We start from the raw sequence: 11,532 nt of genomic DNA, 5'->3' as shown, positions 1-11,532 counted from the left end.
CAAAAATCTCAATAAGATTGGTTAAATATGAATTGTCTTTAACAAGTCTACAAATGATCAAGTGACTGTTTATTTTGTCTCAGACTATCATTTCTAAAAGCCCTTGGCTGCTGTAGGAAACCTCTCTTTCCAGCACTGTAATCTCTTTAATCAATACCGTTACCCCTCCTTTTTTTCCTTCCCTATCTTTCCTGAGCACCTTGTATCCAGGATTATTCAATACCCAGTCCTGCCTTTTTTGAGGCAGGTCTCCGTTATTGCCACAACATCATATTCCCACGTGCCTCTTTGCACCTGTAGCTCACCAATCTTATTTACCACACCTTGTGCATGTACATGCATGTAAACCTGAATTTGATCTTACTGTGGTCCCTCTTAGCCTGATCTCATGTAATATATTATTTCGTATTTCAGTGCTATCTGTCTCTAAAAAATCTTTATGCACCTTGTTTCTCCTTCCTAATGCTACAATCTGGTTTCCAACTCCCTTGCCAAATTTGTTTTAAACCCTCTCCTACAGCACAAGTAAATTGCCCCACAAGCCCTGCTGTGATGCAACCCATCAGGTCTCACTTCCCCAGAATCAGTCTCAATGTTCCAGGAATCTAAAACATTTTCTCCTGTCCCATCTCTCCAGCCGCACATTCATCTCCACTAATTATCCTATTTTTATACTGACTAAAACTTTGTAATCTGGGAGTAATCTGGAAATTCCAATCCTTGAGGTCCTGCTTTTCAGTCTCTTTCCTAGCTCCCTAAAATCTCCCTGAAGAACCTTACACCTCCTTCTATCTCTGTTGTTGGTACCGATATGGACCATGACCTCTGGCTGTTTACCTTCCTCCCTCAGAATGGTCTGCAGCCACTCAGTGACATCCAAGACCTTGACACCAGGGAAGCAACAAACCATCCTTGATTCTTGTCTGTGGCGCAGAAACACTTTTCCAATCCCCTAGCTATAGAATACCCTATCAGGGTTGCCCACCCAAACTTCCTCCTCTCCCTCCCTCTCTCCTCACAGCTGAGCCATTTTTGGTACTGTGAACTTGGATCTGGCTGCACTTCCCAGAGGAACCATCACATCCACCAGTTTTCAGAACTGAACACCAGTTCAAGAGTGAGATGCACTCAAGGGACTCCTGTACAACTTGCCTGGTCTCCATTGATTGTTTGATGGTTATCAATTCCATCTCTGCCTCCACATCCTTAAGCTGCAGAGTGACCACCAAAAGAAACATGGTGTCCACATAGATGTCAGCCCCATGAATGCACCGCAGTAACTCCAGCTGCTGCTCAAGCTCAGAAACCCAGAGCTCAGGGTCCTCCTGTTGATGTCACTTCCTGCAAATGTGATTTTCCAGGACATGAAAATGGACCAAAAGTAGAAGCGCTCTATGTGTGCAGTGGAAAATGCTGCTCCTCCTTTTGCTAATATCCCTACGTTTACAAAAATAAAGAAAGACTTGCATTTATATAGCACTCTTCATGATCACCAGATATCTCCAAACGCTTTATAGCCAATGAAGTACTCTTTGAAGTATAGACACTGTTTTAATGTAGGAAACACAGTAGCCAGGTTTTACACAGCAAACTCTGTCAAAAAGCAATTGTGATAATGACCAGGAAATCAGTTTTGTGATGTTGATCAAGGGATAGATATTGGCCAAGATACTGGGGATAACTCCTCTGCTCTTCTTCAAAATAGTGCCATTGGTAGCATTACTTCCACTCAAGGGTGGAAGGCTGGGACCTCGGTTTAATGTCTCATCTGAAAGCTGGCACCTCTGATAGTGCAGCACTCCTCAACAAAGACAGAAACAAATATATATACAGCTAGGCAGCAGGACAAGGTTACACATAGTTTCATACAATGCTTCACATTATATTGCTGATAGGAGAGACATGTTGCTGAAGCTTTTCATCTTGCACTCATCAGGACAAACAAGAATGCCTAATTTCAAATGATCACAACAATTTGTACTACAGGAGAAAAGGGTGCTGATTGGTCAGCTAGTTGACTCTGATTGGCCGAGGTGTTGCCATGGAGAAAGCAATAGGGAAATGTGGGCTCCCAAAGCTTCCCGAAAATTTAGAAAAGGTGCAAAGCTTGAACTTATTTCTCTGTTTGCAGCGAACAGGTCCCTGCGTATGAATGCATGTCGCTTCTAGCAATGCAGGACCAGGCTCAGACTGCTGCCATTAGGGCTGTGGATTACAGAGTGCAAAGCAGCTTATAGAGTGTCACAGTGGTCCAGAAATCTGTCCACCAGCAGGTTACTACGATTGCTGAGACATCACCGTCAGGGGAAGAGGCAGTGCCACCATGGAGCAGGAACCTGCAGTCTGCTCTTGTGATGACAGCATTCATCCCTCCACCCTTACAACTCTGTTTGTATCCCTTCTGTTTCCTGTCAGCCAGCCCAGGTTGCTGTCTTTAATATCGAGATGGTGCAATCAGAAACTGGGCTTTCTCCTGCCAGAGCTGCTCGAGATTATCCTGCAAGGCCACCTGCAATGTCCACCAGTGAAATTCAGTAGCCTTCCACCAGCCACTGGGGTAGCACTGCATAGGAGCACGAGGGCAGGCAAAGGCACTTGGAAGACAGGCAGTAAGAGAAGGATGCTTTGTTAACTTTTGTATCCAATATGGTAGGAGTTCATTATAAATTTGGTTTGCAATGTTTATTTTGTGGTGGTTCTATGTTTGCATTGTGACCAAGTGGACATGTGACGTCAGTGACAGGGAGAAAGTAAGGTTGGTGATTGGGGAATGGAGGTCTCAGCTGGAAGAGTTCTTTACAGACAGCTCAGGCAGAAAGCAGCAATCTAGGTTGCCTCCTCCCTCTTTTCTTTCTAACTCCTTCTGCTCATCCCCATGCTCCTGCTCCTCAGTTGCTTGCTGTAGAGCTGGTAGCAAAGGCTGTGCCTCATAATGATGGGATTGTGCAGAATGCGGCAGACCACAGTGAGGCTTGGCACCCAGTCTGCTGAGTACAGTCCAGAGTGTTCCAGGCAGAGAAAGCATTGTTTCAGTCTGTCAACTATCTGCTCCATCGCATTTCATGTGGCAGGATGGCTTTCATTATATGCATGCTGCACACGTCTGCATGGGTTGTGTACTGACATCATCAGGCATGTGGTCAGGAACTAGTCCTGGTCACCCAGTAACCATGGTGGTTCAAATTCAGCTGGCAGAGAGGAATGAAAGCATCATGACTGCTTCTGGGATATTGGGCATTGACCCACATGATTCTCTGCATTTGGTCACATAGTAGCCGGATGTTGAGGAAGTGGAATCCTTTTCAGTTGCATTATAAAGCAGAGTTGGCATGTAGCACCCATAAAATGATGTGCATGCAGTCTACGATACCCTGTAGCATGAGGAAATCTGCAAAACTAAAGAAGCTGTGTGCTCACTCTGCCTAGTTGTCACTGACAATAGAGAATGAAACATAGTTATCTATCATTGAATAGAGACCCTCAATGACCTCCATTATGCAACAGTGGACAGCAAATTGCAAGATGCTACAAAGATCTCCATCTCCAGCCTGGAAGGAGCCAGGTGTATAAACGTTCATCACCTCAACTACCTTCACATAGCCATTGTCAATACAGTCCTTGCCCTGCTTTGAAGTTACAGACCTCTCACACATTGTCCCTCATTGAGGTTCAGATAGGAGAATTGCTCCTTGAACAAGCCGGACAGATATGGCTTCCTGCTGAGAGCCCGTCTCCCCTTCCTGCTCCCTTTTCCAGCAACATGTCCTGCTCTGTGTTGCTTCTGTTCATTCTCCAAGTGATGCTGTATTCCAAGGGGAATGCCTACACGTGTCCCTATACCTGGAAGCAACTGGTCTGTGCAGGAGCCTTGAAGTCAGAAAAGATCCTTCAACACTATTCTTTTTAGACTTATACAACTTGGACCACTATAACAAGCACCAAACTCTGGTGGAATCAATAGCAACATCCAAAAAAATCAACGAGCAAGTAACTTGTAAGTAGTTAATAGAATCATAGGATGGTTACAGCACAGAAGGAGGCCATTCAGCCTGTCATGTCTGTGCTGGATCTCTGCAAGAGCAACTCACCTCGTGCAACTCCCTGCCTTTTCCCTGAAGCCCTTTGACTTTTTTTTCTCTTCAGATAATGATCCAATTCTTTTATGAAAGCCACAATTGAATCTGCCTTCATCATACTCTCAGGCAGGGCATTCCAGATCCTAACCCCTTTCTGTGTAAAAATAAATGTCCTCATATTGCTTTTTTTGTCAATCATCTTGAATTAATTCCTGGTTCACGATCATTCTGCCAATTGGAGTAGTTTCTCTCTATCTACTTTGTCCAAAACCCCTTATGATTTTGAACACCATTATTCCTTTAAATAGTGCTGGTTGGGCGTCTTTGCTGCTGCTGAATATGTGTTCAGCTGTGCAAGTTTAAGAAAGTGCATCAACTGGAGCATTGAAGTTCCAACATGGCACCACTGGCATTAGATCAGCGTAGTATGCTGATTCATGTCATGATCCCCCTGCTCTACATATTGCCGGGGCACATTCACTGCGCACATTTAGCGCCTGCTACCAATATGGCATGTAGCGCCGGACCTGTGCTCGCACACTATGGACACTATTTTGGAGCTTCATGAACACTTGGAGTGCCCAGAAAAATGGGAGTTAATGAGTCCAATTTCTCACCCAGGAATTGTACGTCTTATGTTTTTGTGACAGATGGGAATCATGTCTCTGAGAAATCAAAGCTCCCCAAGAATGTCGGATCATGTATAAAATGACTTGCACAGCCTCAGGACATGTCAAAGTGCTTTACAACTGATGCAATACTATAGAAGTGGAAATGGAATCACTATTGTTACACAGACAAATACAGCAGACCAGGAAGATTGCTGTTCCACACTACCACGGTGAGAGGCATTCATTAACAAGCCATTTCCTGTGTTATCTGAGCTGCCACCTCCCTGTTTGTCATTTTTCCATATGAGTGGAGTCTGAAAATGAACGGATTGAAATTACCTACCTGTTGTACTTCTACTCACTCTTCTATTTGTTCATTGTAATCTAACAACATGGGGCATGATGTCTGTTGGAGTTAAAAAGGAGCAAAGTGGCTTTACATGTTAATTTGAAGATCTGTCTTTTTATCTGCACACAACTTCATTTTATTTTTAATTTAGGCTCTTTTTCCTAAAGAAATTTCAGACACAAACCCAAGTTTTATAAACAAAGCAATCATTTATTATTAATATACTATAAAAATAACATCAGAATTTAAACCACATCTAAGGTTTATGCATGAATTAGAATTGTTGTAACAGCAATACAAGAACACATTCCAAATTACCAAGATATGTAACCTTTTAAGAAATCAAATGTCCTCCTTAAACTATCCCTAAATCAGCAGTTAACAAAACATTTGGCTCAAGCTCATTGGAGAGATTGTAAGCATTTGCACAGATATCCTCTGGCAAGCCAACTACAGGTGTGTCATATTATGATCTTTCAGTCAATATTTTTAAGAATTAGACACAAACAAGCTCTTAAGATGGCTACTGCAAATCATGTAACTGTTGACATTTGGACTACAGATGGTATCAAGTCTTCAGTCAATAACTAATTAAATATTGATATAAGTGAGGGTACCACACAGCCATTCATGGAATTAACACATCTCTTTGTTTAAGGATGGGCTAACGTCTAAAACCTATGGAGTTTCCAAACTGCCTGTCTCCATGTTTCATACTGTGCAAAAAGGGAAGATCAAAACTCAATGGCCGTTACCAACTTCCTATTGTATCACAATGACCACCACCACACCCCACACCCCTCCCGCCCCATCCAAACTAGACTGGATAGGCCTCAGGAGGTGCTAACACAACCATCATATGATCAAAACTGGTCTCAGGGACCTCACCCTTATTCCCTCAGGAACCATCAGATCCATCAGAACTATCAATTGCCAGCCAGTTGAGGACCAGACACTGAAACTGGCTGCAAATCATCAAGCGACAAAGTACTTAACCTGTTCCAGTTTCAAAGCTCATCTGAGAGCCAAACTGCTAGATATTCAACTACAAGAAACCTCACAATCTCCTGTGAACCCTGTGCTTTACATGACCCCCACTTCAACTTTAAATCATTGAATCCATTCAAGAAACCACAGCCCTGCGAAGTTGGAGACTGTAAATTGTAAATCAGAGACTGAATTAACAGTGAACAGATTATTGCTGAATAAGTGCTGATTGATAGCACTGTCCAAGACACCTTCAATCACTTTGCTGGTGATTAAAAGTGAATTGATGGGGCAGTAGTTACCTGGGTTGGATTTGTCCTGATTTTTGTGGACAAGCCACACCTGGGCAATTTTTCACATAGCTGAGTAGGTGCCAGTGTTGTAGCTGCACTGGAACAGCTCGGCTAGGGGCACAGCTAGTCCTGGAGCATTAGTCTTCATTATATTTGATGGAATGTTGTCAGGGCCCCATAGCCTTGGCAGTATTCAGTGCCTTCAGTCATTTCTTGTTATCACGTGGTGTGAATCAAATTAGCTGAAGACAGGTGTCTGTGATGCTGGGGACCTCCGGAGGAGGCCAAATGGATCATCCGCCCGGCACTTCTAGCTGAAGATGGCTGCAAATGCTTCAGCCTTATCTTTTGCACTTATGTGCTGGACTGCCCCATCATTGAGGATGGGGATATGTGTGGAGCCTCCTCTTCCAGTTAGTTGTTTAGTTGTCCACCATCATTAGCGACTGGATTTGACAGGTCTACAGGGTTTAGTTCTGATCTGTTGTTTGTGGATCGCTTGGCTCTGTCTATCACATGCTGCTTACATGCAAGTAGTCCTGTATTGTAGCTTCATCAGGTTGACAGATGCCTGGTGCTACTCCTGACATGTCCTCCTGTACTCTTATTGAACCAGGGTTGATCCCCTGACTTGGTGGTAATGGTACAGTGGGGGATATGATGGGCCATGAGGTTATAGATTGGTTTATATACAATGCTGCTGCTGCTAATGGCCCACGGAACCTTATAGATGCTCAGTTTTTTGTTGCTAAGTCTGTTTGAAATCTATCCCATTTAACACGGTGGTAGTGTCACACAACAAAATGGAGGGTATCATCAAAGTGATGACAGGACTTTGTCTCCACAAAGAGTTCACTTCTACTGGTACTGTCATGGACAGATGTATTCGCAACAGGTAGATTGGTGAGGACGGGTTAAGCAGGCATTTCCCTCTTGTGGGTTCCCTCACCACCTGCCTCAGATTCAGTCTAGCAGCTATGTCTTTTAGGAATCAGCCAGCTTGGTCAGTAATGGTGCACCCAGAGTACATTCTGTGTCTTTGCCACCTGAGTGCTTCATCTAAGTGGCATTCAACATGGAAGAAAGAGTACTGTTTTGCAGGGTTGACAGGGCTGGATGTGCTGTTATCTTTTCCGGTGCCTAGGTCGATGCCAGGTGGTCGGTCCAGTTCCCTTCCTTCTTGACTTTTCTGTAGGGGTTTGATTCAACTGAGTGGCTTGCTAGGCCATTTCAGAGGATATATAAGACTCAACCACATTGCTGTGGGCTGGGAGTCACATGTGACCAGACCAGTTAAGAACAGCAGATTTCCTTCCCTAAAAGATATCAGTGAACCAGATGGGTTTTTACGACAATTGACAAAGGTTTCATGGTTATGGTTATCAGTACTGAGACTAGCTTTATATTCCAGATTTATTAATTGAATTCAAATTCCACCAGCTGCCATGGTGGGATTTGAACCCATATCCCCAGACCATTAGTCACTGCTGGATTGCTAGTCCAGTGACAGATTGTTTGATCCTTCACTTTTAGTCTTTCATGTCCAGAACCTAGTGTGCTCAAAATTACTCCCAGCTGGCAGAGCTGTTTCTTGTTGTTATGGTGATCCAGCCACTTCTGTCTGCTCTTTTACTGTATACCATGGGGAGAATTTTCTCTCCGTCGGGGGGACTGGGTGGGAGCGGGCGTGGGTGGGTGCGCAGCCAATCGCTGCCCACGATTGGCTGCACACCACCACTCTACGTGGGCAGGCCAATTAAGGCCCGTCCAGCATGACGCTCACCTGGAAGCGCTGAGCACTCCCTGTGCAGGCGGGAGGAATAGGCTGAGTTAGGGCCTGTGCGTGAAAGAGCGCAGAAATCTCCCTGAGGCACAGAGCTACCTCAGGGAGATTAGTCTGCTTGTCAAAAATTTTAATAAAGAAAGAAAATTTTAAGACATGTCCCCTCATGTGACAGCGTCACATGAGCTGGGACATGTCAGTGAACTTTAATAAAATGTCTTATTCAATTTATTAACACTTCATGAAACCTCATCCTGCCTATGGATGAGGTTTCATGATAAATGCGAAGGCTGCCTGGACTCCATTAAGTATTTCAATTGATATTTAAATGACTTCAATAGCCCTTTGATAGTTTGGCGGGTGCACAACCAACTCCGTTGCGTGCCCGCTGAACTGAAAATCTAAATGAGGTGTGAAGACCTCGGGACGCACGCCCGACATCACCACACGTCATTTTACGCATTGGCGAGCAGGGCCCGCCCCCACACGCCGATGCGAAGATTCTGGCCCATGTCCACATCATAACCAATTGGCAAATGTTCAGATGGCTCATTTGCCTTCACACATACTGGAGTTGATTTAGTAGCAGGTTTGTGTTCACATGAATTTTCACTACATGTTTTTGGATTTCAACAAGTCCTTCGTTCCCCTTTCATGGAAGCAACTTGCACACAAGACAGGAAAGCATGGGATAAATGACTAACCTCAGCAGTGGATTCATCACATTGTCTAAATCAGAAAGAGAAACAATGTTTGTGAATGGGTGCTATGTCAACATGTCAAAGGGTCACCACAGGGATCAGTGCAGAAACCATTCCTATTTATACTGTGTATAACTGACTTACAGATAGGAACAGAAACCAAGCTAAATTTGAATAAGACTTAAAAGTGGAGAGAGGGATTCAACAGATAGAAACAGATAAACATTTTATGAAGAATCTAAACAGTTTGGGAAAATGGGCCAATGGGTGAAAAATGGGCTTTAGTATGCATAAATGAAAAGTGCTGAAATGACAGAAGGGGAATAAGTAATGAGAATGCTAAGTAAATTAGGAAGAATTTCTGTCAGATTCTCCTGATCTCCCACTGAAATTTTACTGTATGACTGGTGGAAACCATGGAGAACCTGGCTGAATATGCCATTTTCCATAATTTCAGTCAATGTTCAGCCAAAGTTATGAGGGGAGAAATAAATTAGCCTGATCTAGGGAGAAGTTCTACCCTCATAGTCTGGATGGGCACAACACAATAGAGTTGACCTGGATATTTAGATGGATGGCCCACTGAAACCAACAGTGCAATGTACAGCAACAGTAAAGAAAACTAACCAAATCTTAGTCATAGTAATTGAGCACAATTCCCATAGAGTATTAATTAATCTGTACAAAGGACCAGTATGACCAAATCTAGGAAACTCTGTATGTGGCCCAACATAGCAAGGAATAAGCAGGCATTGGATGCAATGCGGGAAAAGTCAGCAATTATGATAGGCAGCTTAAAGCACCTGAGCTATGAAGAGAGGAAGAAGCATCTGGGATTGTTTACTCTGGAGAAGAGAAAGTTCAGAGAAGATATTATTCTAGTTTTCAAAGTTTGTAAAATAATGCATGAATTGAATCCTGATATGATAGAGATTGCTACAAACTCGAGGTTCAGGAAATTGACTCAAATAGGTAGATGCATAAACAGGCTTAGAGGGTTAGTCAAAGTCACAGAATCATAGAGTTATATAGTATAGAAATAGGCCCTTCGGCCCATCGTGTCCATGCTGGCCTTCAAGCAGCTATCTATTCTCATCCCATTTTCCAGCACTTGGCCCATAACCCTGCATGCTATGGAGTTTCAAGTGCTCATCTAAATACTTCTTAAATGTTGTGAGGGTTCCTGCCTCTACCAATCCCTCAGGCAGTGTGTTCCAGATTCCAACCACCCTCTGGGTGAAAAAAAATTCCTCAAATCCCCTCTAAACCTCCTGCTCTTACCTTAAATCTATGCCCTCTAGTATTGACATCTCTGCTAAGGGGAAAAGTTTCTTCGTATCTACCTATTTATGCCCCTCATAATTTTGTTCACCTCTATCAGGTCCCCCTCAGCCTTCTCTGCTCCAAGGAAAACAACCCTAGCCTATCCAGTCTCTCTTCATAGCTGAAATGCTCTAGCCCAGGCAAAATCCTGGTGAATCTCCTCTGCGCCCTCTCCAGTGCAATCACAACCTTCCTATAAAATATAACAGTAGGTTGCATAAGCCTGACCTGTATTCCCTTGAATTTTGAAGATTGAGGGTTGATCTGTTGAGGCACTTAAAATGTTAAAACAATACAATAGGTTAAATACTATTAAACTATTTCCTCTTAGAGGAGGATCAAGAATGAGGGGGGCATAATCTTAAAAATAGAGATAGAACATTCAGGAGGGAAATCAAGAAATAGTTTTTCACACAAAGGGTGGTGTAAATCTGGAATTCTCTCTGTGGATACTGGGACATTTTAAGCTTTCAAAACTAAGGTCAATAGATTTTTATAGGTAGAGGTAGCAAGAAATATGGAGTTGTGGTACAGATCCACCTCGATCTAATGGGAAACAGGCTCAAGGGGCTGAATGGCCTACTCCCATTCCTATGTTCTTAGATTTAACTGCTGTAGGCAGAAGTGATGAACATGTAGAGTAGATGGTCCAGGTAGGTAGTGTGTGAACATTTCAGGAAGAATTGAATAGATGTTTGTAATGGACTTGACTTTCCAGACAGGTTTCTCATTAGAAACATTGAACTTTATTTACAGGCTGCAGCAGCAGTTACATGCTTCCATCAAGTTCCACCACGAGGAGAAGAACTCCCCCTCTCAGGTTCCTGTGCTTACAGCTGATTCGTTCAAACTGCCACGTGATACTGTACAACACAATAAGTCTTAAAGCTGCAATCGCTACATTTCTTAAAGCTACAATTACTACATTCCTCCCACTTTAATTTTTTTTTGTACAGTTTGTATTTACAAAAACATCTAAACTCCTGACATTACAAATATATACACAGGTCATGGAATTATAAGCTCAGTCTCTCAGGTCATTTCCTGATCCGGGTGGAACATCATAGCTCCACGGCTTTCAAATCTCTTACAGGATCCACATTATCTGGAACCACAGCAACATCAGGTACCTCTTTGGGAACAGGCAGTTCAGTGTTATCCACTCTGACAGAGACATCTGATATGTCTATCCTTGGTTGAACAATTTCAACAGGGACCACAGTTTCTACAATGGTTACAGGTGGAACATCATTTTGTTGGGTATCTCCCTTCTTCTTAAATGATCCACGTGTTTGTGGTGATCTGGCTCTCCACTTCTACGTGGTACGACAAGGGTATTACGCCAGGTAACCGCTTGCATCTTGGAAAGTTATACAATTTTTCCTTTCAATACCTCTTTATCTTCATTC

The sequence above is a fragment of the Carcharodon carcharias genome, chromosome 2 (assembly GCF_017639515.1).
Source record: "Carcharodon carcharias isolate sCarCar2 chromosome 2, sCarCar2.pri, whole genome shotgun sequence".
Taxonomy (NCBI): Eukaryota; Metazoa; Chordata; class Chondrichthyes; order Lamniformes; family Lamnidae; genus Carcharodon; species Carcharodon carcharias.
The sequence above is the reverse complement of the archived record's forward strand: the minus strand, read 5'-3'. Positions refer to the sequence as shown.